The sequence below is a fragment of the Schistocerca cancellata genome, unplaced genomic scaffold (genome assembly GCF_023864275.1).
Source record: "Schistocerca cancellata isolate TAMUIC-IGC-003103 unplaced genomic scaffold, iqSchCanc2.1 HiC_scaffold_406, whole genome shotgun sequence".
Classification (NCBI taxonomy): domain Eukaryota; kingdom Metazoa; phylum Arthropoda; class Insecta; order Orthoptera; family Acrididae; genus Schistocerca; species Schistocerca cancellata.
This window is the reverse complement of record NW_026046423.1, coordinates 71,854-99,655: the sequence shown is the minus strand read 5'-3', so window position 1 is coordinate 99,655 and position 27,802 is coordinate 71,854. Positions and strand designations below refer to the sequence as shown.

The 27,802-nt window shown below is 47.8% G+C and overlaps 36 non-coding genes across 36 annotated transcripts; all 36 read right to left on the bottom strand.

The window, feature by feature from the left end:
* Positions 1 to 518: 518 nt before the first annotated feature.
* Trnaf-gaa (transfer RNA phenylalanine (anticodon GAA)) lies at positions 519 to 591 on the bottom strand. Its single transcript has one exon. It is a non-coding gene; the product is annotated as a tRNA-Phe (tRNA).
* Positions 592 to 1,202: 611 nt separating this feature from the next.
* On the bottom strand, positions 1,203 to 1,284 carry Trnas-uga (transfer RNA serine (anticodon UGA)). Its single transcript has one exon. It is a non-coding gene; the product is annotated as a tRNA-Ser (tRNA).
* Positions 1,285 to 1,994: 710 nt separating this feature from the next.
* Positions 1,995 to 2,076, bottom strand: Trnas-cga (transfer RNA serine (anticodon CGA)). The gene has a single exon. It is a non-coding gene; the product is annotated as a tRNA-Ser (tRNA).
* Positions 2,077 to 2,214: 138 nt separating this feature from the next.
* Positions 2,215 to 2,287, bottom strand: Trnak-uuu (transfer RNA lysine (anticodon UUU)). The gene has a single exon. It is a non-coding gene; the product is annotated as a tRNA-Lys (tRNA).
* A 539-nt stretch (positions 2,288 to 2,826) lies between these two features.
* Positions 2,827 to 2,899, bottom strand: Trnaf-gaa (transfer RNA phenylalanine (anticodon GAA)). Its single transcript has one exon. It is a non-coding gene; the product is annotated as a tRNA-Phe (tRNA).
* A 611-nt stretch (positions 2,900 to 3,510) lies between these two features.
* Trnas-uga (transfer RNA serine (anticodon UGA)) lies at positions 3,511 to 3,592 on the bottom strand. The gene has a single exon. It is a non-coding gene; the product is annotated as a tRNA-Ser (tRNA).
* A 705-nt stretch (positions 3,593 to 4,297) lies between these two features.
* Trnas-cga (transfer RNA serine (anticodon CGA)) lies at positions 4,298 to 4,379 on the bottom strand. The gene has a single exon. It is a non-coding gene; the product is annotated as a tRNA-Ser (tRNA).
* Positions 4,380 to 4,517: 138 nt separating this feature from the next.
* Trnak-uuu (transfer RNA lysine (anticodon UUU)) lies at positions 4,518 to 4,590 on the bottom strand. Its single transcript has one exon. It is a non-coding gene; the product is annotated as a tRNA-Lys (tRNA).
* Positions 4,591 to 5,129: 539 nt separating this feature from the next.
* On the bottom strand, positions 5,130 to 5,202 carry Trnaf-gaa (transfer RNA phenylalanine (anticodon GAA)). Its single transcript has one exon. It is a non-coding gene; the product is annotated as a tRNA-Phe (tRNA).
* A 611-nt stretch (positions 5,203 to 5,813) lies between these two features.
* Trnas-uga (transfer RNA serine (anticodon UGA)) lies at positions 5,814 to 5,895 on the bottom strand. Its single transcript has one exon. It is a non-coding gene; the product is annotated as a tRNA-Ser (tRNA).
* Positions 5,896 to 6,604: 709 nt separating this feature from the next.
* On the bottom strand, positions 6,605 to 6,686 carry Trnas-cga (transfer RNA serine (anticodon CGA)). Its single transcript has one exon. It is a non-coding gene; the product is annotated as a tRNA-Ser (tRNA).
* A 138-nt stretch (positions 6,687 to 6,824) lies between these two features.
* Trnak-uuu (transfer RNA lysine (anticodon UUU)) lies at positions 6,825 to 6,897 on the bottom strand. The gene has a single exon. It is a non-coding gene; the product is annotated as a tRNA-Lys (tRNA).
* A 539-nt stretch (positions 6,898 to 7,436) lies between these two features.
* Positions 7,437 to 7,509, bottom strand: Trnaf-gaa (transfer RNA phenylalanine (anticodon GAA)). The gene has a single exon. It is a non-coding gene; the product is annotated as a tRNA-Phe (tRNA).
* Positions 7,510 to 8,120: 611 nt separating this feature from the next.
* Positions 8,121 to 8,202, bottom strand: Trnas-uga (transfer RNA serine (anticodon UGA)). Its single transcript has one exon. It is a non-coding gene; the product is annotated as a tRNA-Ser (tRNA).
* Positions 8,203 to 15,377: 7,175 nt separating this feature from the next.
* On the bottom strand, positions 15,378 to 15,450 carry Trnak-uuu (transfer RNA lysine (anticodon UUU)). The gene has a single exon. It is a non-coding gene; the product is annotated as a tRNA-Lys (tRNA).
* Positions 15,451 to 15,989: 539 nt separating this feature from the next.
* On the bottom strand, positions 15,990 to 16,062 carry Trnaf-gaa (transfer RNA phenylalanine (anticodon GAA)). The gene has a single exon. It is a non-coding gene; the product is annotated as a tRNA-Phe (tRNA).
* Positions 16,063 to 16,673: 611 nt separating this feature from the next.
* Trnas-uga (transfer RNA serine (anticodon UGA)) lies at positions 16,674 to 16,755 on the bottom strand. The gene has a single exon. It is a non-coding gene; the product is annotated as a tRNA-Ser (tRNA).
* A 709-nt stretch (positions 16,756 to 17,464) lies between these two features.
* Trnas-cga (transfer RNA serine (anticodon CGA)) lies at positions 17,465 to 17,546 on the bottom strand. The gene has a single exon. It is a non-coding gene; the product is annotated as a tRNA-Ser (tRNA).
* A 138-nt stretch (positions 17,547 to 17,684) lies between these two features.
* On the bottom strand, positions 17,685 to 17,757 carry Trnak-uuu (transfer RNA lysine (anticodon UUU)). Its single transcript has one exon. It is a non-coding gene; the product is annotated as a tRNA-Lys (tRNA).
* A 539-nt stretch (positions 17,758 to 18,296) lies between these two features.
* Trnaf-gaa (transfer RNA phenylalanine (anticodon GAA)) lies at positions 18,297 to 18,369 on the bottom strand. Its single transcript has one exon. It is a non-coding gene; the product is annotated as a tRNA-Phe (tRNA).
* Positions 18,370 to 18,980: 611 nt separating this feature from the next.
* Positions 18,981 to 19,062, bottom strand: Trnas-uga (transfer RNA serine (anticodon UGA)). The gene has a single exon. It is a non-coding gene; the product is annotated as a tRNA-Ser (tRNA).
* A 710-nt stretch (positions 19,063 to 19,772) lies between these two features.
* Trnas-cga (transfer RNA serine (anticodon CGA)) lies at positions 19,773 to 19,854 on the bottom strand. Its single transcript has one exon. It is a non-coding gene; the product is annotated as a tRNA-Ser (tRNA).
* A 138-nt stretch (positions 19,855 to 19,992) lies between these two features.
* Trnak-uuu (transfer RNA lysine (anticodon UUU)) lies at positions 19,993 to 20,065 on the bottom strand. The gene has a single exon. It is a non-coding gene; the product is annotated as a tRNA-Lys (tRNA).
* A 539-nt stretch (positions 20,066 to 20,604) lies between these two features.
* Positions 20,605 to 20,677, bottom strand: Trnaf-gaa (transfer RNA phenylalanine (anticodon GAA)). The gene has a single exon. It is a non-coding gene; the product is annotated as a tRNA-Phe (tRNA).
* A 611-nt stretch (positions 20,678 to 21,288) lies between these two features.
* Trnas-uga (transfer RNA serine (anticodon UGA)) lies at positions 21,289 to 21,370 on the bottom strand. Its single transcript has one exon. It is a non-coding gene; the product is annotated as a tRNA-Ser (tRNA).
* Positions 21,371 to 22,079: 709 nt separating this feature from the next.
* Positions 22,080 to 22,161, bottom strand: Trnas-cga (transfer RNA serine (anticodon CGA)). The gene has a single exon. It is a non-coding gene; the product is annotated as a tRNA-Ser (tRNA).
* A 138-nt stretch (positions 22,162 to 22,299) lies between these two features.
* Trnak-uuu (transfer RNA lysine (anticodon UUU)) lies at positions 22,300 to 22,372 on the bottom strand. The gene has a single exon. It is a non-coding gene; the product is annotated as a tRNA-Lys (tRNA).
* Positions 22,373 to 22,911: 539 nt separating this feature from the next.
* Trnaf-gaa (transfer RNA phenylalanine (anticodon GAA)) lies at positions 22,912 to 22,984 on the bottom strand. Its single transcript has one exon. It is a non-coding gene; the product is annotated as a tRNA-Phe (tRNA).
* A 609-nt stretch (positions 22,985 to 23,593) lies between these two features.
* On the bottom strand, positions 23,594 to 23,675 carry Trnas-uga (transfer RNA serine (anticodon UGA)). The gene has a single exon. It is a non-coding gene; the product is annotated as a tRNA-Ser (tRNA).
* Positions 23,676 to 24,384: 709 nt separating this feature from the next.
* Trnas-cga (transfer RNA serine (anticodon CGA)) lies at positions 24,385 to 24,466 on the bottom strand. Its single transcript has one exon. It is a non-coding gene; the product is annotated as a tRNA-Ser (tRNA).
* A 138-nt stretch (positions 24,467 to 24,604) lies between these two features.
* On the bottom strand, positions 24,605 to 24,677 carry Trnak-uuu (transfer RNA lysine (anticodon UUU)). The gene has a single exon. It is a non-coding gene; the product is annotated as a tRNA-Lys (tRNA).
* Positions 24,678 to 25,216: 539 nt separating this feature from the next.
* On the bottom strand, positions 25,217 to 25,289 carry Trnaf-gaa (transfer RNA phenylalanine (anticodon GAA)). The gene has a single exon. It is a non-coding gene; the product is annotated as a tRNA-Phe (tRNA).
* A 609-nt stretch (positions 25,290 to 25,898) lies between these two features.
* On the bottom strand, positions 25,899 to 25,980 carry Trnas-uga (transfer RNA serine (anticodon UGA)). Its single transcript has one exon. It is a non-coding gene; the product is annotated as a tRNA-Ser (tRNA).
* Positions 25,981 to 26,687: 707 nt separating this feature from the next.
* Positions 26,688 to 26,769, bottom strand: Trnas-cga (transfer RNA serine (anticodon CGA)). The gene has a single exon. It is a non-coding gene; the product is annotated as a tRNA-Ser (tRNA).
* Positions 26,770 to 26,907: 138 nt separating this feature from the next.
* On the bottom strand, positions 26,908 to 26,980 carry Trnak-uuu (transfer RNA lysine (anticodon UUU)). Its single transcript has one exon. It is a non-coding gene; the product is annotated as a tRNA-Lys (tRNA).
* A 539-nt stretch (positions 26,981 to 27,519) lies between these two features.
* Trnaf-gaa (transfer RNA phenylalanine (anticodon GAA)) lies at positions 27,520 to 27,592 on the bottom strand. The gene has a single exon. It is a non-coding gene; the product is annotated as a tRNA-Phe (tRNA).
* Positions 27,593 to 27,802: the final 210 nt, after the last annotated feature.

Sequence of the window (27,802 nt, the reverse complement as noted above, 5' to 3'; positions counted from 1 at the left end):
CCTACGATGCACAACTATACATTGACTCATGTCCTTTACTGTTGTGCAATCGCTGCATGGGGCCGTTACTAATAAAACGTCGCCTAAATGCTGTCTACAAACTTATCGCGCTAAGCCCGTAACACACTATCGAAGACTGCTGACACACGATGCAACAACAAATTGCACCAGCTGTTACGTCTCATACGTTGGAGCAGAGAATTTACGTGTTTTGTCGACACTCACTGGGCAATTGGAAAATTCACAAGCATTTCGAATGCAATGTTTCCCACGCTTTCGCTCATTTCACGGTTCCGTTGAAGACGTTCTTCACCTCCTGACACAGAAAAAGGAATGCAGTCGGTAGGATATTTTTAATTCTTTTGCTTCTAAGGGAGTTAGTTGTCTAGTAAGTTCCTCTTATGGCATGCAATAGACAACCAGAACAGCTACAGGAGAGAGTCATTTTTGTTGTCAGCGGTAGTTGCATTATCACAAACGCAGAGTAATCCCATTGGCGTCGCACCAAAACGAGTACCTGCCGAAACCCGGGATCGAACCAGGGACCTTTAGATCTTCAGTCTAACGCTCTCCCAACTGAGCTATTTCGGCTGACGTCGAAGGTTGCCATTTGCATGTGTTCGTTCACTTCTGCCTCGCTGCCAATTTCACAGTCACCTTCGTCTGATAAGACACAGGGACGCTGAAGGGCGAGCAGCCGATGCAGTGAAGTTCCACACACATTTCTTCAGCTTCCGTCATCGTAACAAGCAAACATGTCGACTCGATTCGTGTGATATTGAATTCGCTGACTTGACGTGACGCCACGCTGACGCTAGAAAACCCGTGCTATATCGATGCCAGGGGCAACTCGTGTGCAGAGAACGAGACACAAGAAGGAGTGAGCCTCTCCACCATATGAGAGGCAGTATCTAGCAGATACACACGGTAAAACATTCGACTTGCGTTAGCTCATAAATTGCTACATGTCATCGTCTGTAAGCTAAAATGGACACATCTGCACTGCCCAGTGAGGCGACACTTGTACTAACACCTGGTGGACGGCTGTGAGACGAGGAGATGAGCTGCGGCTTCTGGGCGCGACTGTAACGCTGCGCCCTCGATCAAATAACACTGCACATTGCTGGTGACCCACGTGTTTAGTAGTGACGCAACTGCTAGGATGCAGCTCAACGTCCGCCTTTTGAGAGCGAGAAAACTTTCGCAGTCGGCAGGACTCGAACCTGCGCTCCCAGAGGGAATCTGATTTCAAGTAAGACGCCTTAACCACTCGGCCACGACTGCCGGTGGCGGAAGCGACTCCCGACAAGTCAAACCGCCATCTTTAGAAGCAATCTGGTGGCAGAAAACGGCGTGGCCTCACTCTTTGCTCTAGGGTTTCCATTAGCCGTTACGAAAGTGTACTAATTTTCGCCCAGACAGGGACTTGAACCCAGGACCCTTCGGTTGAAAACCTAACGCTCTACCGACTCAGCTACGCGGGCCCACGCACGAGCATTATCGTACAGCTGCGTGGTGTGCGAGTGTTTCGCATGTCGTAATTGCTGGCTTATGGCTCCAATGGCGACTTCACCGACTTCCCACTGACGCACCGCTGACGCTAGTTTTCTGTCGTCTTAAAACGATGGACATACCTCCAAGCAGCTGCGAGATCTTAAGAAAAGAAAAAAAAAAAAAAAAAACGCTGCACTACTGCTTTTGCCGCACTCGAATGATTGAAATTGCGATTCTTAAAAAGAAAATGAAATGTTAGCTCTGTCCAACACTTTCGAGCACATCTGTGTACTCACCATCTCAGCGACGGCTTTCTGCAGTCCCAGCGTCAGTGCGAGGTGAACCGATAGGCACAGTAAGCAGCGGTCGTCGCGAAAACTCAGTATTCTTAAAACGGAAATTTTCGTCTTGTTGAGAATGGCGTCACTGGTTGCACCCGCATTCGCCCACGCATGTCACATGTGTGCGAAAACGTTTGCTCCTCTTTACGCAAAATCGCACGCAGCCGGTAGGATTCGAACCTACGCTCCCAGAGGGAATCTGATTTCGAGTCAGACGCCTTAACCACTCGGCCACGACTGCCGTTAGCGCGGTGTTCTCCCGACACATGCAACTGCTACCGTTTAAAACACTGTGGTGTCAGAAAACGGCGTAGCTGCATTATTTTCCGTAGCGTTTCCGCCGCTACCAGACGAATCGTTACCAAAGTATTAAAATTTCCGCCCGAACAGGGACTTGAACCCTGGACCCTTAGGTTAAAAGCCTAATGCTCTACCGACTGAGCTATCCGGGCTCACACAAGGGTGCAAAATCTCCTACGATGCACAACTATACATTGACTCATGTCCTTTACTGTTGTGCAATCGCTGCATGGGGCCGTTACTAATAAAACGTCGCCTAAATGCTGTCTACAAACTTATCGCGCTAAGCCCGTAACACACTATCGAAGACTGCTGACACACGATGCAACAACAAATTGCACCAGCTGTTACGTCTCATACGTTGGAGCAGAGAATTTACGTGTTTTGTCGACACTCACTGGGCAATTGGAAAATTCACAAGCATTTCGAATGCAATGTTTCCCACGCTTTCGCTCATTTCACGGTTCCGTTGAAGACGTTCTTCACCACCTGACACAGAAAAAGGAATGCAGTCGGTAGGATATTTTTAATTCTTTTGCTTCTAAGGGAGTTAGTTGTCTAGTAAGTTCCTCTTATGACATGCAATAGACAACCAGAACAGCTACAGGAGAGAGTCATTTTTGTTGTCAGCGGTAGTTGCATTATCACAAACGCAGAGTAATTCCATTGGCGTCGCACCAAAACGAGTACCTGCCGAAACCCGGGATCGAACCAGGGACCTTTAGATCTTCAGTCTAACGCTCTCCCAACTGAGCTATTTCGGCTGACGTCGAAGGTTGCCATTTGCATGTGTTCGTTCACTTCTGCCTCGCTGCCAATTTCACAGTCACCTTCGTCTGATAAGACACAGGGACGCTGAAGGGCGAGCAGCCGATGCAGTGAAGTTCCACACACATTTCTTCAGCTTCCGTCATCGTAACAAGCAAACATGTCGACTCGATTCGTGTGATATTGAATTCGCTGACTTGACGTGACGCCACGCTGACGCTAGAAAACCCGTGCTATATCGATGCCAGGGGCAACTCGTGTGCAGAGAACGAGACACAAGAAGGAGTGAGCCTCTCCACCATATGAGAGGCAGTATCTAGCAGATACACACGGTAAAACATTCGACTTGCGTTAGCTCATAAATTGCTACATGTCATCGTCTGTAAGCTAAAATGGACACATCTGCACTGCCCAGTGAGGCGACACTTGTACTAACACCTGGTGGACGGCTGTGAGACGAGGAGATGAGCTGCGGCTTCTGGGCGCGACTGTAACGCTGCGCCCTCGATCAAATAACACTGCACATTGCTGGTGACCCACGTGTTTAGTAGTGACGCAACTGCTAGGATGCAGCTCAACGTCCGCCTTTTGAGAGCGAGAAAACTTTCGCAGTCGGCAGGACTCGAACCTGCGCTCCCAGAGGGAATCTGATTTCAAGTAAGACGCCTTAACCACTCGGCCACGACTGCCGGTGGCGGAAGCGACTCCCGACAAGTCAAACCGCCATCTTTAGAAGCAATCTGGTGGCAGAAAACGGCGTGGCCTCACTCTTTGCTCTAGGGTTTCCATTAGCCGTTACGAAAGTGTACTAATTTTCGCCCAGACAGGGACTTGAACCCAGGACCCTTCGGTTGAAAACCTAACGCTCTACCGACTCAGCTACGCGGGCCCACGCACGAGCATTATCGTACAGCTGCGTGGTGTGCGAGTGTTTCGCATGTCGTAATTGCTGGCTTATGGCTCCAATGGCGACTTCACCGACTTCCCACTGACGCACCGCTGACGCTAGTTTTCTGTCGTCTTAAAACGATGGACATACCTCCAAGCAGCTGCGAGATCTTAAGAAAAGAAAAAAAAAAAAACGCTGCACTACTGCTTTTGCCGCACTCGAATGATTGAAATTGCGATTCTTAAAAAGAAAATGAAATGTTAGCTCTGTCCAACACTTTCGAGCACATCTGTGTACTCACCATCTCAGCGACGGCTTTCTGCAGTCCCAGCGTCAGTGCGAGGTGAACCGATAGGCACAGTAAGCAGCGGTCGTCGCGAAAACTCAGTATTCTTAAAACGGAAATTTTCGTCTTGTTGAGAATGGCGTCACTGGTTGCACCCGCATTCGCCCACGCATGTCACATGTGTGCGAAAACGTTTGCTCCTGTTTACGCAAAATCGCACGCAGCCGGTAGGATTCGAACCTACGCTCCCAGAGGGAATCTGATTTCGAGTCAGACGCCTTAACCACTCGGCCACGACTGCCGTTAGCGCGGTGTTCTCCCGACACATGCAACTGCTACCGTTTAAAACACTGTGGTGTCAGAAAACGGCGTAGCTGCATTATTTTCCGTAGCGTTTCCGCCGCTACCAGACGAATCGTTACCAAAGTATTAAAATTTCCGCCCGAACAGGGACTTGAACCCTGGACCCTTAGGTTAAAAGCCTAATGCTCTACCGACTGAGCTATCCGGGCTCACACAAGGGTGCAAAATCTCCTACGATGCACAACTATACATTGACTCATGTCCTTTACTGTTGTGCAATCGCTGCATGGGGCCGTTACTAATAAAACGTCGCCTAAATGCTGTCTACAAACTTATCGCGCTAAGCCCGTAACACACTATCGAAGACTGCTGACACACGATGCAACAACAAATTGCACCAGCTGTTACGTCTCATACGTTGGAGCAGAGAATTTACGTGTTTTGTCGACACTCACTGGGCAATTGGAAAATTCACAAGCATTTCGAATGCAATGTTTCCCACGCTTTCGCTCATTTCACGGTTCCGTTGAAGACGTTCTTCACCACCTGACACAGAAAAAGGAATGCAGTCGGTAGGATATTTTTAATTCTTTTGCTTCTAAGGGAGTTAGTTGTCTAGTAAGTTCCTCTTATGACATGCAATAGACAACCAGAACAGCTACAGGAGAGAGTCATTTTTGTTGTCAGCGGTAGTTGCATTATCACAAACGCAGAGTAATTCCATTGGCGTCGCACCAAAACGAGTACCTGCCGAAACCCGGGATCGAACCAGGGACCTTTAGATCTTCAGTCTAACGCTCTCCCAACTGAGCTATTTCGGCTGACGTCGAAGGTTGCCATTTGCATGTGTTCGTTCACTTCTGCCTCGCTGCCAATTTCACAGTCACCTTCGTCTGATAAGACACAGGGACGCTGAAGGGCGAGCAGCCGATGCAGTGAAGTTCCACACACATTTCTTCAGCTTCCGTCATCGTAACAAGCAAACATGTCGACTCGATTCGTGTGATATTGAATTCGCTGACTTGACGTGACGCCACGCTGACGCTAGAAAACCCGTGCTATATCGATGCCAGGGGCAACTCGTGTGCAGAGAACGAGACACAAGAAGGAGTGAGCCTCTCCACCATATGAGAGGCAGTATCTAGCAGATACACACGGTAAAACATTCGACTTGCGTTAGCTCATAAATTGCTACATGTCATCGTCTGTAAGCTAAAATGGACACATCTGCACTGCCCAGTGAGGCGACACTTGTACTAACACCTGGTGGACGGCTGTGAGACGAGGAGATGAGCTGCGGCTTCTGGGCGCGACTGTAACGCTGCGCCCTCGATCAAATAACACTGCACATTGCTGGTGACCCACGTGTTTAGTAGTGACGCAACTGCTAGGATGCAGCTCAACGTCCGCCTTTTGAGAGCGAGAAAACTTTCGCAGTCGGCAGGACTCGAACCTGCGCTCCCAGAGGGAATCTGATTTCAAGTAAGACGCCTTAACCACTCGGCCACGACTGCCGGTGGCGGAAGCGACTCCCGACAAGTCAAACCGCCATCTTTAGAAGCAATCTGGTGGCAGAAAACGGCGTGGCCTCACTCTTTGCTCTAGGGTTTCCATTAGCCGTTACGAAAGTGTACTAATTTTCGCCCAGACAGGGACTTGAACCCAGGACCCTTCGGTTGAAAACCTAACGCTCTACCGACTCAGCTACGCGGGCCCACGCACGAGCATTATCGTACAGCTGCGTGGTGTGCGAGTGTTTCGCATGTCGTAATTGCTGGCTTATGGCTCCAATGGCGACTTCACCGACTTCCCACTGACGCACCGCTGACGCTAGTTTTCTGTCGTCTTAAAACGATGGACATACCTCCAAGCAGCTGCGAGATCTTAAGAAAAGAAAAAAAAAAAAAAAAACGCTGCACTACTGCTTTTGCCGCACTCGAATGATTGAAATTGCGATTCTTAAAAAGAAAATGAAATGTTAGCTCTGTCCAACACTTTCGAGCACATCTGTGTACTCACCATCTCAGCGACGGCTTTCTGCAGTCCCAGCGTCAGTGCGAGGTGAACCGATAGGCACAGTAAGCAGCGGTCGTCGCGAAAACTCAGTATTCTTAAAACGGAAATTTTCGTCTTGTTGAGAATGGCGTCACTGGTTGCACCCGCATTCGCCCACGCATGTCACATGTGTGCGAAAACGTTTGCTCCTCTTTACGCAAAATCGCACGCAGCCGGTAGGATTCGAACCTACGCTCCCAGAGGGAATCTGATTTCGAGTCAGACGCCTTAACCACTCGGCCACGACTGCCGTTAGCGCGGTGTTCTCCCGACACATGCAACTGCTACCGTTTAAAACACTGTGGTGTCAGAAAACGGCGTAGCTGCATTATTTTCCGTAGCGTTTCCGCCGCTACCAGACGAATCGTTACCAAAGTATTAAAATTTCCGCCCGAACAGGGACTTGAACCCTGGACCCTTAGGTTAAAAGCCTAATGCTCTACCGACTGAGCTATCCGGGCTCACACAAGGGTGCAAAATCTCCTACGATGCACAACTATACATTGACTCATGTCCTTTACTGTTGTGCAATCGCTGCATGGGGCCGTTACTAATAAAACGTCGCCTAAATGCTGTCTACAAACTTATCGCGCTAAGCCCGTAACACACTATCGAAGACTGCTGACACACGATGCAACAACAAATTGCACCAGCTGTTACGTCTCATACGTTGGAGCAGAGAATTTACGTGTTTTGTCGACACTCACTGGGCAATTGGAAAATTCACAAGCATTTCGAATGCAATGTTTCCCACGCTTTCGCTCATTTCACGGTTCCGTTGAAGACGTTCTTCACCACCTGACACAGAAAAAGGAATGCAGTCGGTAGGATATTTTTAATTCTTTTGCTTCTAAGGGAGTTAGTTGTCTAGTAAGTTCCTCTTATGACATGCAATAGACAACCAGAACAGCTACAGGAGAGAGTCATTTTTGTTGTCAGCGGTAGTTGCATTATCACAAACGCAGAGTAATTCCATTGGCGTCGCACCAAAACGAGTACCTGCCGAAACCCGGGATCGAACCAGGGACCTTTAGATCTTCAGTCTAACGCTCTCCCAACTGAGCTATTTCGGCTGACGTCGAAGGTTGCCATTTGCATGTGTTCGTTCACTTCTGCCTCGCTGCCAATTTCACAGTCACCTTCGTCTGATAAGACACAGGGACGCTGAAGGGCGAGCAGCCGATGCAGTGAAGTTCCACACACATTTCTTCAGCTTCCGTCATCGTAACAAGCAAACATGTCGACTCGATTCGTGTGATATTGAATTCGCTGACTTGACGTGACGCCACGCTGACGCTAGAAAACCCGTGCTATATCGATGCCAGGGGCAACTCGTGTGCAGAGAACGAGACACAAGAAGGAGTGAGCCTCTCCACCATATGAGAGGCAGTATCTAGCAGATACACACGGTAAAACATTCGACTTGCGTTAGCTCATAAATTGCTACATGTCATCGTCTGTAAGCTAAAATGGACACATCTGCACTGCCCAGTGAGGCGACACTTGTACTAACACCTGGTGGACGGCTGTGAGACGAGGAGATGAGCTGCGGCTTCTGGGCGCGACTGTAACGCTGCGCCCTCGATCAAATAACACTGCACATTGCTGGTGACCCACGTGTTTAGTAGTGACGCAACTGCTAGGATGCAGCTCAACGTCCGCCTTTTGAGAGCGAGAAAATTTTCGCAGTCGGCAGGACTCGAACCTGCGCTCCCAGAGGGAATCTGATTTCAAGTCAGACGCCTTAACCACTCGGCCACGACTGCCGGTGGCGGAAGCGACTCCCGACAAGTCAAACCGCCATCTTTAGAAGCAATCTGGTGGCAGAAAACGGCGTGGCCTCACTCTTTGCTCTAGGGTTTCCATTAGCCGTTACGAAAGTGTACTAATTTTCGCCCAGACAGGGACTTGAACCCAGGACCCTTCGGTTGAAAACCTAACGCTCTACCGACTCAGCTACGCGGGCCCACGCACGAGCATTATCGTACAGCAGCGTGGTGTGCGAGTGTTTCGCATGTCGTAATTGCTGGCTTATGGCTCCAATGGCGACTTCACCGACTTCCCACTGACGCACCGCTGACGCTAGTTTTCTGTCGTCTTAAAACGATGGACATACCTCCAAGCAGCTGCGAGATCTTAAGAAAAGAAAAAAAAAAAAAAAAACGCTGCACTACTGCTTTTGCCGCACTCGAATGATTGAAATTGCGATTCTTAAAAAGAAAATGAAATGTTAGCTCTGTCCAACACTTTCGAGCACATCTGTGTACTCACCATCTCAGCGACGGCTTTCTGCAGTCCCAGCGTCAGTGCGAGGTGAACCGATAGGCACAGTAAGCAGCGGTCGTCGCGAAAACTCAGTATTCTTAAAACGGAAATTTTCGTCTTGTTGAGAATGGCGTCACTGGTTGCACCCGCATTCGCCCACGCATGTCACATGTGTGCGAAAACGTTTGCTCCTCTTTACGCAAAATCGCACGCAGCCGGTAGGATTCGAACCTACGCTCCCAGAGGGAATCTGATTTCGAGTCAGACGCCTTAACCACTTTTTTTTTTTTTTTTTTATTCAATGAAAAATTGTCTCCGAAAGGCATCAAATCTGCTTGAAATGATACGTGGCTATCAGCACCATTATTCAACACACATGCTCGACAGTGCGCAGACGCCTCTGGCGTAGCCCTTGGCTCCTGAATCAGATGCAGTAGTTCCAACAAAAACTCTCCTGAACGGCACTGTGCCGAAAACTTCGCTACAGATCACCCTTGTCTTGCTTGTGCTTCTGGTAGACGCCGGTTTTGCAGCCAGGAAGCGGACAGCAGCAACTTCCAACTAGTTTTAGAGTACTCAAACAACACAGTAAAACAGCATGCATCTTTTGCAGAACAGGAAAAACTCGACCGTGACAGGAATCGAACCTGCAATCTTCGGATCCGAAGTCCGACGCCTTATCCATTTTTTTTTTTTTATTTAAAGTCCGACGCCTTATCCATTTTTTTTGTTTTCTTTTTTTTGTTTTTTTTTTCGCCTTAACCACTTTTTTTTTTATTTTAATTATCATCCTAGCTGAAGCTTATCAGCAGGTGGCGGGGGGGACAAAGAGGGCAGGGGTCGTAGAACACGAGGCCTGGCCGCAATGGCCCCACCCGCCTCTCACTGATTTACTTCGTCAACAGAAACTGTGTCGGAAATACTCTCTAAGTCTGCTTGTGTGATACCTTAGCTGCTGTTCTGTTAGATTTTTTCTTCAATTCTTTTCATTTTTTGAAAGTTTTTTTAATTTTCGTTTCTTCGTTTATTATGTCGAAAGCAGGATGCTTATCCCATTTTGTTGAACACAAATGTAGTTTAAAAAAAAGAAATTAAAATACGGGTCTAAATCCATTACACAAGAAAACTTCTTCGACTCCATAGTAATACATCTTGAATTTGGTTGGCACTCGTAGTCTCATGTGAGTTAATAAAAAAAAAAAAAAAAAAAAAAAGTTCAAGAAGAAAGGTAAATGATATACCCTCTTTGGAGAAGTAAGGTGATATTATCCTCAGTAACGAAATAAAGCACCGCACTTGTGAATATCGTTGTCAGTGTGTGTCTGAGATCAATTTGAACATGACGGACGCTGAGACTGGAACTCGTCACAATTGTATGCTCGGTAGAGGCAGATGAGAGGAGCTGCTGCAGCAGCAACAGACTAACCGATCCCTTGTTTTTCAAAAACAATGTCCAACATATTGCCAAAGATTTTTGTCAAATTGCCCGTTTGTTTTATTCTCCAATAAGCAGTATGCATGTATGCCAAAAATTCAACTAGGTTGTCGCCGTCCCGTCTGGTGATCGTATAATGCACATAATTTGCCAATATCCACATCATTGTAGTATTCTTAGCCATAGGATAGTAGTCCGTATCTGGGTTCGTGATGATAGTGGTCGAGATACTCGCTGGCGAGCTTCTCGATAATAATGCGAGTTTTTCCCTCACCCATCGCCAGTTGTTTAAGTGTCCGCAGCAGGTGAAACGATGAAGCAAAGTGTCGATTAGACCACACTTAACACATTGATCAGAGGGATGTAAGCCTATTCTGTGTAATTTGACATTAGTGGCGATGGTATCATTCACCACCTGGTACCAAGTTGATGCAACATCCCATGTATGAATCTTAAGACTAATGTTCCTCCATAGGGTCTTCCAGTTACAAGATGGATTTTTTGCCTCAATTGTATTACATTTACGCATCTTAGTCCATTTCTGCATGACTTCATTCGTTGTCAAATGCGGGTTTTGTAAGATGCTTTCGCCTACATAACTTGTTTCAATGAAATATTCTCGTACATGTTTCAGCTGGAAGTTTATGTTGCTGATGTCGACGGGCGGGTGCATGTTTCCAGGGCGAAGGACGTGGAACAGACTTGCAGTTATGTTTGGGTCGTGACTGTATACTAGGCGCGAAGTGCGTTTCAGAAAAAGGGCGTTGGCTTTTTTATGGATGTCAGTGAGCCCTAGCCCGCCGTCGGGTCGTGATTTTGTTAGCGTGGCACTGTCGAGTTTAAAAATGTTCCCTTTCCACACGAATCTGCTAGCTATTTGCAACATTTTTCTGGCCTGAACTTTAGGTATGGGAAATACTTGTGCCAAGTAGTATGCTTTGGAGAAAATACATATATTGACTATCTTGATCCTTTCTATCAAGTTCGCAGAGCGCCAGTTGTTTTCAACAATGAGACCATGCATGCTGTTCGTAACAGCTTTCCAGTTTTTCGCCGCCATTTTAAGAGGACATTTGTCGAGGATAATACCTAGTGACTTAGGATTCTCCACTTTTTGGGCCCAGGGTATGGATACATGTGCAAGACCTCTCAAGTTAACCAGTTTGCATTTTCCTTCATTGAGTTTAGCTCCAGACACCTTACTGTAGTTGTCGATTTCCGTTTTAATCGTGTTTACGTCGTTTACACAACGAATAACTGCTGTGACGTCATCGGCATAGGCACGCACTGCAAAACGAGCTCTTGATATAGATAGACCTGGTAATGTGGACTCCAGTTTTCTAAGGAGAGGTTCCAGAGAAAAGGCAAAGAGCAACATCGAGAGAGGACTTCCCTGTGGGACCCCTCTCTTAAGTGTAATCGGTATTGTCGACTGGCCGTTAACACACAATCGGGTGGTAATGCCTGTGATGACATTGCGGAGTAAGGTTACTGCTGTATTATCTAATCCAATCCTTTCCATGATCTGGAGGATGTAACGGTGACTCACACGATCAAAAGCCTTAGAAAGGTCGACAAACAGTAGGGCACAGTTGATGTTGGTCGCCGCCGTGATCGAAATTACGTCCCTGATGTCAGCTATTGTGGTCATTACGCTTCTGCCAGGGATGCAAGACTGATGATTCTTAATGACATGCCGGGCTATCAAGATTAATCTACTGTTTATCGCTCTGGCAATAGTCTTATAATCAAAATTTAACAGCATGATAGGCCGGAAGTTATCAATTTGCCTGTGGCCTCTTTGTTTCGGTATGAGCACTGTTCTACCTTCTTTCAACTCGTCCGGTATTCTGTGGCCTCGAAAGACTTCATTAATAATTTCTGTGAGGGTGGGTCCAACGACATGCCAAAATTTGTGATAGAATTCTTTGGGGAGACCATCTGGACCAGGGGATTTGTTTGCAGGGGAACCGACAATTAAGTCTAAGACATCTGAAACTGCGAAATCGGCAAGAAATTCATTGTTGTCTTCTGCAGTTAAGTTACTGCCCAAAGTCTGAAGGAAATCAGACGTCAGATTTGCATCAAGTGGATCTTCTGAGTATAATTCTCTATAATAATGATAAAAACCCTGAACAATGTCCTTTTGGTGCACGAGATGATCACCGGTTGGGGTAACTAGTTCGTCAACGAAGGTCCGCACACGATTGGAACGGTGTTTGATGAGATGGTATAAGGAAGTCATTTCGCTATCACTAACCGATTTGGTCTTAGCTTTAATTTTTAGGCCATCTAATTGCCTGCGCTTAATGCTTAACAGCTTCGCTTTGACTCTCTGGATTTGTGCAGCGTAAACATTGGAGTCATGAGATTTGTCATATAATTCTCTTAAAACGGCATAATAAAATTCTGTTGTCTTCTTGTTATCCGTCGCTTTCTGATAGCAGTAAGAGATCAGACATTGTCGCAGTTTTCTTTTAGCTGTGTGTGTCCACCACTCTAGTTTAGTTCTGTGCTTGTTAATGGAGCGGAGACAAAAATTCCATGTTGCACAAATGGCATCTTCGAGCTCCAGGTCTTGAAGATGAGAAGTGTTAAGCATCCACTGCCCTTTGAACCTTTTTGTTGGTTGCTTGTCGAGATTTAAGGTGACAGCATAGGCACAATGGTCAGAAAATGGAGCTGGAATAACTTCAGTATCAAGAACTCGGTTGCTGATATGAGACGATATATAGATCCGGTCAAGTCGACTACTTGAAGTAGGGGTAAAAAAAGTAAATTTAACCAGGGTGGGGTGCAAAATTTCCCACGTATCTTTCAACCGAACCTTGGTGACGAGTTCGCGAAGGTCATGACAGTAATTAAAGTGTGGCCTCTGATCCTTCTGATGTACCACGCAGTTAAAATCACCACCTAGAACAATGTTAACGGGGTCCTTTCGAAGCAAATAAATGACTTCATCTTTAAAATAGGCACTTCTCGCTGACTTGCAACTGCTGCCGGAGGGTGCGTACACATTGACAACAGTGACATCAAAGATTTTGCAGCTAATACCGCGACCAGATTCAAGTTTTTCGACTTCTGTGACGGGGATACCATTACGGACTAGCATGGCCGTGCCTGTATGAAGTTCGTGAGCTACGTTTTCAATGGATTGGAAACCAGGAATATCAAAACTTTTGACTGCCACCTCCTGTAGCAGAATGATGTCTGCTTCAGATTCGTAAACGAATTGCCGCAGCATTGCTACTTTAAGGTCGGATTGCAGTTTGTTAATATTTATGGTTAACAGTTTATAGGCTTGAGACATGTCTACATTAGGCTGAACTTAGACATTGAGGACTGTCAGCGTGTCAAACGAACAACATCACAGAAAATCTTGAAAAAACCATACGGAAACAAAAGAGAAAAACAACTTATAGAGGCCTTCCGTCCTAACGCAACGTCACTATGCCGTAAACAAGTATCCATTAATCGTTACTACTGTGGGGGTGGATCTCGCCGGCACTTGTGGTTTGACTGCCGTCAGGTTCGTCACGTACTACTTCGTACCCGATATTCTTCTGTTTCAAATCTGATTTCCCCTGTTGCGACTGTTGTGATTGCGATGGATTGCGAGAAGCCGAAAGATTAGGCTGTGGTTTGAGTTTGCGCCGTACCGTCGGTTGAGATGCCGATAGCGTTGTCGAGTCATCGGCCTTCTGTGTTGCTGTTTCCGTCCGACCGACAGTCGTGAGCTGTTGTTTGGCAACTACTTTCTCCTGTTTGTTTCCACCTGTGGCTTGTTGTCGTGGTTTGTTGTGGAGCCGATGTTTACCCGCCACTTCCTCATGTTGGTCGCGTGGAGGCGGCTGTTGTGCATCGCCGGTGACACTCAAAGTTGTCGACAGTTGCTGCTGGTCGGTAGGATCCTCCGTTTCCACATCCGATTTGTTGGTGGCAGGTGGTACTGCAGGATCGATCGGCATACTATCGGCTTCTACTAAATCTCTGTCAGCTGAAGGTCGTGGTTTTCTGATTGTGGGAGAGGTGCGAGATAATTCATCTTCTGAATGATCATCGCTTCGCTCCAGTGGCCTTTTTTTATTCTGTAAATCTCTGTCAGGGGGAACAGATTCGAGATTCGTCGGGGCTACGATAGGTGGAAAATCAGTGACACTGCAAGGAATGTCAGGTGAACTTTCCTTAGCAACATCATCTTCAGGTTGGACAGGTGTACCGTTTGCCATAACGTCACTGAGTGTCAATTTACGTCGCTGCATGAGGTTCGTTTTTAAGACAAACACACGGCGGGGACAATCCTGCCGAAAATGACCTGACTCATTACAGACGTGACATGTAGGGATTTGTCCAGTATAAACAATATGAGCCTTGTGACCTTCAACGGAGATATGTGACGGGATATTTGTCTTAACTTCCATTTCAACCGACCTTATTCCATTAAAGCACTGGAGTTTATAATGCGGCGACCAGCGTTCATTAATGATTTCTTTTACATCCCCATATTGAGACAGAGCAACCTTAATTTTTTCGTTTTCTAGTTCAATTGGTAAATTAAGAACTCGAACAGTCCGATATGTACTATCAGCCCTTTTGATAGAAACCATACTCTTAGTGCCGTCCCTATGGATAAACTCGACTTGGTTGCCAAACTTATCGCGAATTTTATCAACCATTAACGGATTAAAGAACTTAACAAACACACAGTAGTTGTCGGAATCAAGCTGGGTAGTATGAACAGAATCCTGATTAATGCCAATTACCTCTGTGAGCCATTCGTGAACCTCGAGAGCAGACGGTTGAACTCGGCGAGTTTCCTTTTCAAACGAAAAAACCAGGGTGTTCTTCCTGATGGAGGAAGCCATGTCGTGCAGCACCGGTCGGATTACGGTCAAAACCGAAAATCCGTAGAGCGACGAATATCCGAAGACGTAACCAGTACACAAAACTGGTGTAGAACAGATCTCAATTTAAACACAGAACAGAAAGCAGTACACACGAAACGATAAGCACTAGCGTAACCGCTGTATACACGGAGCGACGGCAAGTGCGTCCGTACGCGACGGCAGCTAGAGCCAGACTTGTCCACTCGGCCACGACTGCCGTTAGCGCGGTGTTCTCCCGACACATGCAACTGCTACCGTTTAAAACACTGTGGTGTCAGAAAACGGCGTAGCTGCATTATTTTCCGTAGCGTTTCCGCCGCTACCAGACGAATCGTTACCAAAGTATTAAAATTTCCGCCCGAACAGGGACTTGAACCCTGGACCCTTAGGTTAAAAGCCTAATGCTCTACCGACTGAGCTATCCGGGCTCACACAAGGGTGCAAAATCTCCTACGATGCACAACTATACATTGACTCATGTCCTTTACTGTTGTGCAATCGCTGCATGGGGCCGTTACTAATAAAACGTCGCCTAAATGCTGTCTACAAACTTATCGCGCTAAGCCCGTAACACACTATCGAAGACTGCTGACACACGATGCAACAACAAATTGCACCAGCTGTTACGTCTCATACGTTGGAGCAGAGAATTTACGTGTTTTGTCGACACTCACTGGGCAATTGGAAAATTCACAAGCATTTCGAATGCAATGTTTCCCACGCTTTCGCTCATTTCACGGTTCCGTTGAAGACGTTCTTCACCACCTGACACAGAAAAAGGAATGCAGTCGGTAGGATATTTTTAATTCTTTTGCTTCTAAGGGAGTTAGTTGTCTAGTAAGTTCCTCTTATGGCATGCAATAGACAACCAGAACAGCTACAGGAGAGAGTCATTTTTGTTGTCAGCGGTAGTTGCATTATCACAAACGCAGAGTAATTCCATTGGCGTCGCACCAAAACGAGTACCTGCCGAAACCCGGGATCGAACCAGGGACCTTTAGATCTTCAGTCTAACGCTCTCCCAACTGAGCTATTTCGGCTGACGTCGAAGGTTGCCATTTGCATGTGTTCGTTCACTTCTGCCTCGCTGCCAATTTCACAGTCACCTTCGTCTGATAAGACACAGGGACGCTGAAGGGCGAGCAGCCGATGCAGTGAAGTTCCACACACATTTCTTCAGCTTCCGTCATCGTAACAAGCAAACATGTCGACTCGATTCGTGTGATATTGAATTCGCTGACTTGACGTGACGCCACGCTGACGCTAGAAAACCCGTGCTATATCGATGCCAGGGGCAACTCGTGTGCAGAGAACGAGACACAAGAAGGAGTGAGCCTCTCCACCATATGAGAGGCAGTATCTAGCAGATACACACGGTAAAACATTCGACTTGCGTTAGCTCATAAATTGCTACATGTCATCGTCTGTAAGCTAAAATGGACACATCTGCACTGCCCAGTGAGGCGACACTTGTACTAACACCTGGTGGACGGCTGTGAGACGAGGAGATGAGCTGCGGCTTCTGGGCGCGACTGTAACGCTGCGCCCTCGATCAAATAACACTGCACATTGCTGGTGACCCACGTGTTTAGTAGTGACGCAACTGCTAGGATGCAGCTCAACGTCCGCCTTTTGAGAGCGAGAAAATTTTCGCAGTCGGCAGGACTCGAACCTGCGCTCCCAGAGGGAATCTGATTTCAAGTCAGACGCCTTAACCACTCGGCCACGACTGCCGGTGGAGGAAGCGACTCCCGACAAGTCAAACCGCCATCTTTAGAAGCAATCTGGTGGCAGAAAACGGCGTGGCCTCACTCTTTGCTCTAGGGTTTCCATTAGCCGTTACGAAAGTGTACTAATTTTCGCCCAGACAGGGACTTGAACCCAGGACCCTTCGGTTGAAAACCTAACGCTCTACCGACTCAGCTACGCGGGCCCACGCACGAGCATTATCGTACAGCTGCGTGGTGTGCGAGTGTTTCGCATGTCGTAATTGCTGGCTTATGGCTCCAATGGCGACTTCACCGACTTCCCACTGACGCACCGCTGACGCTAGTTTTCTGTCGTCTTAAAACGATGGACATACCTCCAAGCAGCTGCGAGATCTTAAGAAAAGAAAAAAAAAAAAAAAAACGCTGCACTACTGCTTTTGCCGCACTCGAATGATTGAAATTGCGATTCTTAAAAAGAAAATGAAATGTTAGCTCTGTCCAACACTTTCGAGCACATCTGTGTACTCACCATCTCAGCGACGGCTTTCTGCAGTCCCAGCGTCAGTGCGAGGTGAACCGATAGGCACAGTAAGCAGCGGTCGTCGCGAAAACTCAGTATTCTTAAAACGGAAATTTTCGTCTTGTTGAGAATGGCGTCACTGGTTGCACCCGCATTCGCCCACGCATGTCACATGTGTGCGAAAACGTTTGCTCCTCTTTACGCAAAATCGCACGCAGCCGGTAGGATTCGAACCTACGCTCCCAGAGGGAATCTGATTTCGAGTCAGACGCCTTAACCACTCGGCCACGACTGCCGTTAGCGCGGTGTTCTCCCGACACATGCAACTGCTACCGTTTAAAACACTGTGGTGTCAGAAAACGGCGTAGCTGCATTATTTTCCGTAGCGTTTCCGCCGCTACCAGACGAATCGTTACCAAAGTATTAAAATTTCCGCCCGAACAGGGACTTGAACCCTGGACCCTTAGGTTAAAAGCCTAATGCTCTACCGACTGAGCTATCCGGGCTCACACAAGGGTGCAAAATCTCCTACGATGCACAACTATACATTGACTCATGTCCTTTACTGTTGTGCAATCGCTGCATGGGGCCGTTACTAATAAAACGTCGCCTAAATGCTGTCTACAAACTTATCGCGCTAAGCCCGTAACACACTATCGAAGACTGCTGACACACGATGCAACAACAAATTGCACCAGCTGTTACGTCTCATACGTTGGAGCAGAGAATTTACGTGTTTTGTCGACACTCACTGGGCAATTGGAAAATTCACAAGCATTTCGAATGCAATGTTTCCCACGCTTTCGCTCATTTCACGGTTCCGTTGAAGACGTTCTTCACCACCTGACACAGAAAAAGGAATGCAGTCGGTAGGATATTTTTAATTCTTTTGCTTCTAAGGGAGTTAGTTGTCTAGTAAGTTCCTCTTATGGCATGCAATAGACAACCAGAACAGCTACAGGAGAGAGTCATTTTTGTTGTCAGCGGTAGTTGCATTATCACAAACGCAGAGTAATTCCATTGGCGTCGCACCAAAACGAGTACCTGCCGAAACCCGGGATCGAACCAGGGACCTTTAGATCTTCAGTCTAACGCTCTCCCAACTGAGCTATTTCGGCTGACGTCGAAGGTTGCCATTTGCATGTGTTCGTTCACTTCTGCCTCGCTGCCAATTTCACAGTCACCTTCGTCTGATAAGACACAGGGACGCTGAAGGGCGAGCAGCCGATGCAGTGAAGTTCCACACACATTTCTTCAGCTTCCGTCATCGTAACAAGCAAACATGTCGACTCGATTCGTGTGATATTGAATTCGCTGACTTGACGTGACGCCACGCTGACGCTAGAAAACCCGTGCTATATCGATGCCAGGGGCAACTCGTGTGCAGAGAACGAGACACAAGAAGGAGTGAGCCTCTCCACCATATGAGAGGCAGTATCTAGCAGATACACACGGTAAAACATTCGACTTGCGTTAGCTCATAAATTGCTACATGTCATCGTCTGTAAGCTAAAATGGACACATCTGCACTGCCCAGTGAGGCGACACTTGTACTAACACCTGGTGGACGGCTGTGAGACGAGGAGATGAGCTGCGGCTTCTGGGCGCGACTGTAACGCTGCGCCCTCGATCAAATAACACTGCACATTGCTGGTGACCCACGTGTTTAGTAGTGACGCAACTGCTAGGATGCAGCTCAACGTCCGCCTTTTGAGAGCGAGAAAATTTTCGCAGTCGGCAGGACTCGAACCTGCGCTCCCAGAGGGAATCTGATTTCAAGTCAGACGCCTTAACCACTCGGCCACGACTGCCGGTGGAGGAAGCGACTCCCGACAAGTCAAACCGCCATCTTTAGAAGCAATCTGGTGGCAGAAAACGGCGTGGCCTCACTCTTTGCTCTAGGGTTTCCATTAGCCGTTACGAAAGTGTACTAATTTTCGCCCAGACAGGGACTTGAACCCAGGACCCTTCGGTTGAAAACCTAACGCTCTACCGACTCAGCTACGCGGGCCCACGCACGAGCATTATCGTACAGCTGCGTGGTGTGCGAGTGTTTCGCATGTCGTAATTGCTGGCTTATGGCTCCAATGGCGACTTCACCGACTTCCCACTGACGCACCGCTGACGCTAGTTTTCTGTCGTCTTAAAACGATGGACATACCTCCAAGCAGCTGCGAGATCTTAAGAAAAGAAAAAAAAAAAAAAAAAACGCTGCACTACTGCTTTTGCCGCACTCGAATGATTGAAATTGCGATTCTTAAAAAGAAAATGAAATGTTAGCTCTGTCCAACACTTTCGAGCACATCTGTGTACTCACCATCTCAGCGACGGCTTTCTGCAGTCCCAGCGTCAGTGCGAGGTGAACCGATAGGCACAGTAAGCAGCGGTCGTCGCGAAAACTCAGTATTCTTAAAACGGAAATTTTCGTCTTGTTGAGAATGGCGTCACTGGTTGCACCCGCATTCGCCCACGCATGTCACATGTGTGCGAAAACGTTTGCTCCTCTTTACGCAAAATCGCACGCAGCCGGTAGGATTCGAACCTACGCTCCCAGAGGGAATCTGATTTCGAGTCAGACGCCTTAACCACTCGGCCACGACTGCCGTTAGCGCGGTGTTCTCCCGACACATGCAACTGCTACCGTTTAAAACACTGTGGTGTCAGAAAACGGCGTAGCTGCATTATTTTCCGTAGCGTTTCCGCCGCTACCAGACGAATCGTTACCAAAGTATTAAAATTTCCGCCCGAACAGGGACTTGAACCCTGGACCCTTAGGTTAAAAGCCTAATGCTCTACCGACTGAGCTATCCGGGCTCACACAAGGGTGCAAAATCTCCTACGATGCACAACTATACATTGACTCATGTCCTTTACTGTTGTGCAATCGCTGCATGGGGCCGTTACTAATAAAACGTCGCCTAAATGCTGTCTACAAACTTATCGCGCTAAGCCCGTAACACACTATCGAAGACTGCTGACACACGATGCAACAACAAATTGCACCAGCTGTTACGTCTCATACGTTGGAGCAGAGAATTTACGTGTTTTGTCGACACTCACTGGGCAATTGGAAAATTCACAAGCATTTCGAATGCAATGTTTCCCACGCTTTCGCTCATTTCACGGTTCCGTTGAAGACGTTCTTCACCACCTGACACAGAAAAAGGAATGCAGTCGGTAGGATATTTTTAATTCTTTTGCTTCTAAGGGAGTTAGTTGTCTAGTAAGTTCCTCTTATGGCATGCAATAGACAACCAGAACAGCTACAGGAGAGAGTCATTTTTGTTGTCAGCGGTAGTTGCATTATCACAAACGCAGAGTAATTCCATTGGCGTCGCACCAAAACGAGTACCTGCCGAAACCCGGGATCGAACCAGGGACCTTTAGATCTTCAGTCTAACGCTCTCCCAACTGAGCTATTTCGGCTGACGTCGAAGGTTGCCATTTGCATGTGTTCGTTCACTTCTGCCTCGCTGCCAATTTCACAGTCACCTTCGTCTGATAAGACACAGGGACGCTGAAGGGCGAGCAGCCGATGCAGTGAAGTTCCACACACATTTCTTCAGCTTCCGTCATCGTAACAAGCAAACATGTCGACTCGATTCGTGTGATATTGAATTCGCTGACTTGACGTGACGCCACGCTGACGCTAGAAAACCCGTGCTATATCGATGCCAGGGGCAACTCGTGTGCAGAGAACGAGACACAAGAAGGAGTGAGCCTCTCCACCATATGAGAGGCAGTATCTAGCAGATACACACGGTAAAACATTCGACTTGCGTTAGCTCATAAATTGCTACATGTCATCGTCTGTAAGCTAAAATGGACACATCTGCACTGCCCAGTGAGGCGACACTTGTACTAACACCTGGTGGACGGCTGTGAGACGAGGAGATGAGCTGCGGCTTCTGGGCGCGACTGTAACGCTGCGCCCTCGATCAAATAACACTGCACATTGCTGGTGACCCACGTGTTTAGTAGTGACGCAACTGCTAGGATGCAGCTCAACGTCCGCCTTTTGAGAGCGAGAAAATTTTCGCAGTCGGCAGGACTCGAACCTGCGCTCCCAGAGGGAATCTGATTTCAAGTCAGACGCCTTAACCACTCGGCCACGACTGCCGGTGGAGGAAGCGACTCCCGACAAGTCAAACCGCCATCTTTAGAAGCAATCTGGTGGCAGAAAACGGCGTGGCCTCACTCTTTGCTCTAGGGTTTCCATTAGCCGTTACGAAAGTGTACTAATTTTCGCCCAGACAGGGACTTGAACCCAGGACCCTTCGGTTGAAAACCTAACGCTCTACCGACTCAGCTACGCGGGCCCACGCACGAGCATTATCGTACAGCTGCGTGGTGTGCGAGTGTTTCGCATGTCGTAATTGCTGGCTTATGGCTCCAATGGCGACTTCACCGACTTCCCACTGACGCACCGCTGACGCTAGTTTTCTGTCGTCTTAAAACGATGGACATACCTCCAAGCAGCTGCGAGATCTTAAGAAAAGAAAAAAAAAAAAAAAAACGCTGCACTACTGCTTTTGCCGCACTCGAATGATTGAAATTGCGATTCTTAAAAAGAAAATGAAATGTTAGCTCTGTCCAACACTTTCGAGCACATCTGTGTACTCACCATCTCAGCGACGGCTTTCTGCAGTCCCAGCGTCAGTGCGAGGTGAACCGATAGGCACAGTAAGCAGCGGTCGTCGCGAAAACTCAGTATTCTTAAAACGGAAATTTTCGTCTTGTTGAGAATGGCGTCACTGGTTGCACCCGCATTCGCCCACGCATGTCACATGTGTGCGAAAACGTTTGCTCCTCTTTACGCAAAATCGCACGCAGCCGGTAGGATTCGAACCTACGCTCCCAGAGGGAATCTGATTTCGAGTCAGACGCCTTAACCACTCGGCCACGACTGCCGTTAGCGCGGTGTTCTCCCGACACATGCAACTGCTACCGTTTAAAACACTGTGGTGTCAGAAAACGGCGTAGCTGCATTATTTTCCGTAGCGTTTCCGCCGCTACCAGACGAATCGTTACCAAAGTATTAAAATTTCCGCCCGAACAGGGACTTGAACCCTGGACCCTTAGGTTAAAAGCCTAATGCTCTACCGACTGAGCTATCCGGGCTCACACAAGGGTGCAAAATCTCCTACGATGCACAACTATACATTGACTCATGTCCTTTACTGTTGTGCAATCGCTGCATGGGGCCGTTACTAATAAAACGTCGCCTAAATGCTGTCTACAAACTTATCGCGCTAAGCCCGTAACACACTATCGAAGACTGCTGACACACGATGCAACAACAAATTGCACCAGCTGTTACGTCTCATACGTTGGAGCAGAGAATTTACGTGTTTTGTCGACACTCACTGGGCAATTGGAAAATTCACAAGCATTTCGAATGCAATGTTTCCCACGCTTTCGCTCATTTCACGGTTCCGTTGAAGACGTTCTTCACCACCTGACACAGAAAAAGGAATGCAGTCGGTAGGATATTTTTAATTCTTTTGCTTCTAAGGGAGTTAGTTGTCTAGTAAGTTCCTCTTATGGCATGCAATAGACAACCAGAACAGCTACAGGAGAGAGTCATTTTTGTTGTCAGCGGTAGTTGCATTATCACAAACGCAGAGTAATTCCATTGGCGTCGCACCAAAACGAGTACCTGCCGAAACCCGGGATCGAACCAGGGACCTTTAGATCTTCAGTCTAACGCTCTCCCAACTGAGCTATTTCGGCTGACGTCGAAGGTTGCCATTTGCATGTGTTCGTTCACTTCTGCCTCGCTGCCAATTTCACAGTCACCTTCGTCTGATAAGACACAGGGACGCTGAAGGGCGAGCAGCCGATGCAGTGAAGTTCCACACACATTTCTTCAGCTTCCGTCATCGTAACAAGCAAACATGTCGACTCGATTCGTGTGATATTGAATTCGCTGACTTGACGTGACGCCACGCTGACGCTAGAAAACCCGTGCTATATCGATGCCAGGGGCAACTCGTGTGCAGAGAACGAGACACAAGAAGGAGTGAGAGTCCACCATATGAGAGGCAGTATCTAGCAGATACACACGGTAAAACATTCGACTTGCGTTAGCTCATAAATTGCTACATGTCATCGTCTGTAAGCTAAAATGGACACATCTGCACTGCCCAGTGAGGCGACACTTGTACTAACACCTGGTGGACGGCTGTGAGACGAGGAGATGAGCTGCGGCTTCTGGGCGCGACTGTAACGCTGCGCCCTCGATCAAATAACACTGCACATTGCTGGTGACCCACGTGTTTAGTAGTGACGCAACTGCTAGGATGCAGCTCAACGTCCGCCTTTTGAGAGCGAGAAAATTTTCGCAGTCGGCAGGACTCGAACCTGCGCTCCCAGAGGGAATCTGATTTCAAGTCAGACGCCTTAACCACTCGGCCACGACTGCCGGTGGAGGAAGCGACTCCCGACAAGTCAAACCGCCATCTTTAGAAGCAATCTGGTGGCAGAAAACGGCGTGGCCTCACTCTTTGCTCTAGGGTTTCCATTAGCCGTTACGAAAGTGTACTAATTTTCGCCCAGACAGGGACTTGAACCCAGGACCCTTCGGTTGAAAACCTAACGCTCTACCGACTCAGCTACGCGGGCCCACGCACGAGCATTATCGTACAGCTGCGTGGTGTGCGAGTGTTTCGCATGTCGTAATTGCTGGCTTATGGCTCCAATGGCGACTTCACCGACTTCCCACTGACGCACCGCTGACGCTAGTTTTCTGTCGTCTTAAAACGATGGACATACCTCCAAGCAGCTGCGAGATCTTAAGAAAAGAAAAAAAAAAAAAAAAACGCTGCACTACTGCTTTTGCCGCACTCGAATGATTGAAATTGCGATTCTTAAAAAGAAAATGAAATGTTAGCTCTGTCCAACACTTTCGAGCACATCTGTGTACTCACCATCTCAGCGACGGCTTTCTGCAGTCCCAGCGTCAGTGCGAGGTGAACCGATAGGCACAGTAAGCAGCGGTCGTCGCGAAAACTCAGTATTCTTAAAACGGAAATTTTCGTCTTGTTGAGAATGGCGTCACTGGTTGCACCCGCATTCGCCCACGCATGTCACATGTGTGCGAAAACGTTTGCTCCTCTTTACGCAAAATCGCACGCAGCCGGTAGGATTCGAACCTACGCTCCCAGAGGGAATCTGATTTCGAGTCAGACGCCTTAACCACTCGGCCACGACTGCCGTTAGCGCGGTGTTCTCCCGACACATGCAACTGCTACCGTTTAAAACACTGTGGTGTCAGAAAACGGCGTAGCTGCATTATTTTCCGTAGCGTTTCCGCCGCTACCAGACGAATCGTTACCAAAGTATTAAAATTTCCGCCCGAACAGGGACTTGAACCCTGAACCCTTAGGTTAAAAGCCTAATGCTCTACCGACTGAGCTATCCGGGCTCACACAAGGGTGCAAAATCTCCTACGATGCACAACTATACATTGACTCATGTCCTTTACTGTTGTGCAATCGCTGCATGGGGCCGTTACTAATAAAACGTCGCCTAAATGCTGTCTACAAACTTATCGCGCTAAGCCCGTAACACACTATCGAAGACTGCTGACACACGATGCAACAACAAATTGCACCAGCTGTTACGTCTCATACGTTGGAGCAGAGAATTTACGTGTTTTGTCGACACTCACTGGGCAATTGGAAAATTCACAAGCATTTCGAATGCAATGTTTCCCACGCTTTCGCTCATTTCACGGTTCCGTTGAAGACGTTCTTCACCACCTGACACAGAAAAAGGAATGCAGTCGGTAGGATATTTTTAATTCTTTTGCTTCTAAGGGAGTTAGTTGTCTAGTAAGTTCCTCTTATGACATGCAATAGACAACCAGAACAGCTACAGGAGAGAGTCATTTTTGTTGTCAGCGGTAGTTGCATTATCACAAACGCAGAGTAATTCCATTGGCGTCGCACCAAAACGAGTACCTGCCGAAACCCGGGATCGAACCAGGGACCTTTAGATCTTCAGTCTAACGCTCTCCCAACTGAGCTATTTCGGCTGACGTCGAAGGTTGCCATTTGCATGTGTTCGTTCACTTCTGCCTCGCTGCCAATTTCACAGTCACCTTCGTCTGATAAGACACAGGGACGCTGAAGGGCGAGCAGCCGATGCAGTGAAGTTCCACACACATTTCTTCAGCTTCCGTCATCGTAACAAGCAAACATGTCGACTCGATTCGTGTGATATTGAATTCGCTGACTTGACGTGACGCCACGCTGACGCTAGAAAACCCGTGCTATATCGATGCCAGGGGCAACTCGTGTGCAGAGAACGAGACACAAGAAGGAGTGAGAGTCCACCATATGAGAGGCAGTATCTAGCAGATACACACGGTAAAACATTCGACTTGCGTTAGCTCATAAATTGCTACATGTCATCGTCTGTAAGCTAAAATGGACACATCTGCACTGCCCAGTGAGGCGACACTTGTACTAACACCTGGTGGACGGCTGTGAGACGAGGAGATGAGCTGCGGCTTCTGGGCGCGACTGTAACGCTGCGCCCTCGATCAAATAACACTGCAAATTGCTGGTGACCCACGTGTTTAGTAGTGACGCAACTGCTAGGATGCAGCTCAACGTCCGCCTTTTGAGAGCGAGAAAATTTTCGCAGTCGGCAGGACTCGAACCTGCGCTCCCAGAGGGAATCTGATTTCAAGTCAGACGCCTTAACCACTCGGCCACGACTGCCGGTGGAGGAAGCGACTCCCGACAAGTCAAACCGCCATCTTTAGAAGCAATCTGGTGGCAGAAAACGGCGTGGCCTCACTCTTTGCTCTAGGGTTTCCATTAGCCGTTACGAAAGTGTACTAATTTTCGCCCAGACAGGGACTTGAACCCAGGACCCTTCGGTTGAAAACCTAACGCTCTACCGACTCAGCTACGCGGGCCCACGCACGAGCATTATCGTACAGCTGCGTGGTGTGCGAGTGTTTCGCATGTCGTAATTGCTGGCTTATGGCTCCAATGGCGACTTCACCGACTTCCCACTGACGCACCGCTGACGCTAGTTTTCTGTCGTCTTAAAACGATGGACATACCTCCAAGCAGCTGCGAGATCTTAAGAAAAGAAAAAAAAAAAAAAACGCTGCACTACTGCTTTTGCCGCACTCGAATGATTGAAATTGCGATTCTTAAAAAGAAAATGAAATGTTAGCTCTGTCCAACACTTTCGAGCACATCTGTGTACTCACCATCTCAGCGACGGCTTTCTGCAGTCCCAGCGTCAGTGCGAGGTGAACCGATAGGCACAGTAAGCAGCGGTCGTCGCGAAAACTCAGTATTCTTAAAACGGAAATTTTCGTCTTGTTGAGAATGGCGTCACTGGTTGCACCCGCATTCGCCCACGCATGTCACATGTGTGCGAAAACGTTTGCTCCTGTTTACGCAAAATCGCACGCAGCCGGTAGGATTCGAACCTACGCTCCCAGAGGGAATCTGATTTCGAGTCAGACGCCTTAACCACTCGGCCACGACTGCCGTTAGCGCGGTGTTCTCCCGACACATGCAACTGCTACCGTTTAAAACACTGTGGTGTCAGAAAACGGCGTAGCTGCATTATTTTCCGTAGCGTTTCCGCCGCTACCAGACGAATCGTTACCAAAGTATTAAAATTTCCGCCCGAACAGGGACTTGAACCCTGAACCCTTAGGTTAAAAGCCTAATGCTCTACCGACTGAGCTATCCGGGCTCACACAAGGGTGCAAAATCTCCTACGATGCACAACTATACATTGACTCATGTCCTTTACTGTTGTGCAATCGCTGCATGGGGCCGTTACTAATAAAACGTCGCCTAAATGCTGTCTACAAACTTATCGCGCTAAGCCCGTAACACACTATCGAAGACTGCTGACACACGATGCAACAACAAATTGCACCAGCTGTTACGTCTCATACGTTGGAGCAGAGAATTTACGTGTTTTGTCGACACTCACTGGGCAATTGGAAAATTCACAAGCATTTCGAATGCAATGTTTCCCACGCTTTCGCTCATTTCACGGTTCCGTTGAAGACGTTCTTCACCACCTGACACAGAAAAAGGAATGCAGTCGGTAGGATATTTTTAATTCTTTTGCTTCTAAGGGAGTTAGTTGTCTAGTAAGTTCCTCTTATGACATGCAATAGACAACCAGAACAGCTACAGGAGAGAGTCATTTTTGTTGTCAGCGGTAGTTGCATTATCACAAACGCAGAGTAATTCCATTGGCGTCGCACCAAAACGAGTACCTGCCGAAACCCGGGATCGAACCAGGGACCTTTAGATCTTCAGTCTAACGCTCTCCCAACTGAGCTATTTCGGCTGACGTCGAAGGTTGCCATTTGCATGTGTTCGTTCACTTCTGCCTCGCTGCCAATTTCACAGTCACCTTCGTCTGATAAGACACAGGGACGCTGAAGGGCGAGCAGCCGATGCAGTGAAGTTCCACACACATTTCTTCAGCTTCCGTCATCGTAACAAGCAAACATGTCGACTCGATTCGTGTGATATTGAATTCGCTGACTTGACGTGA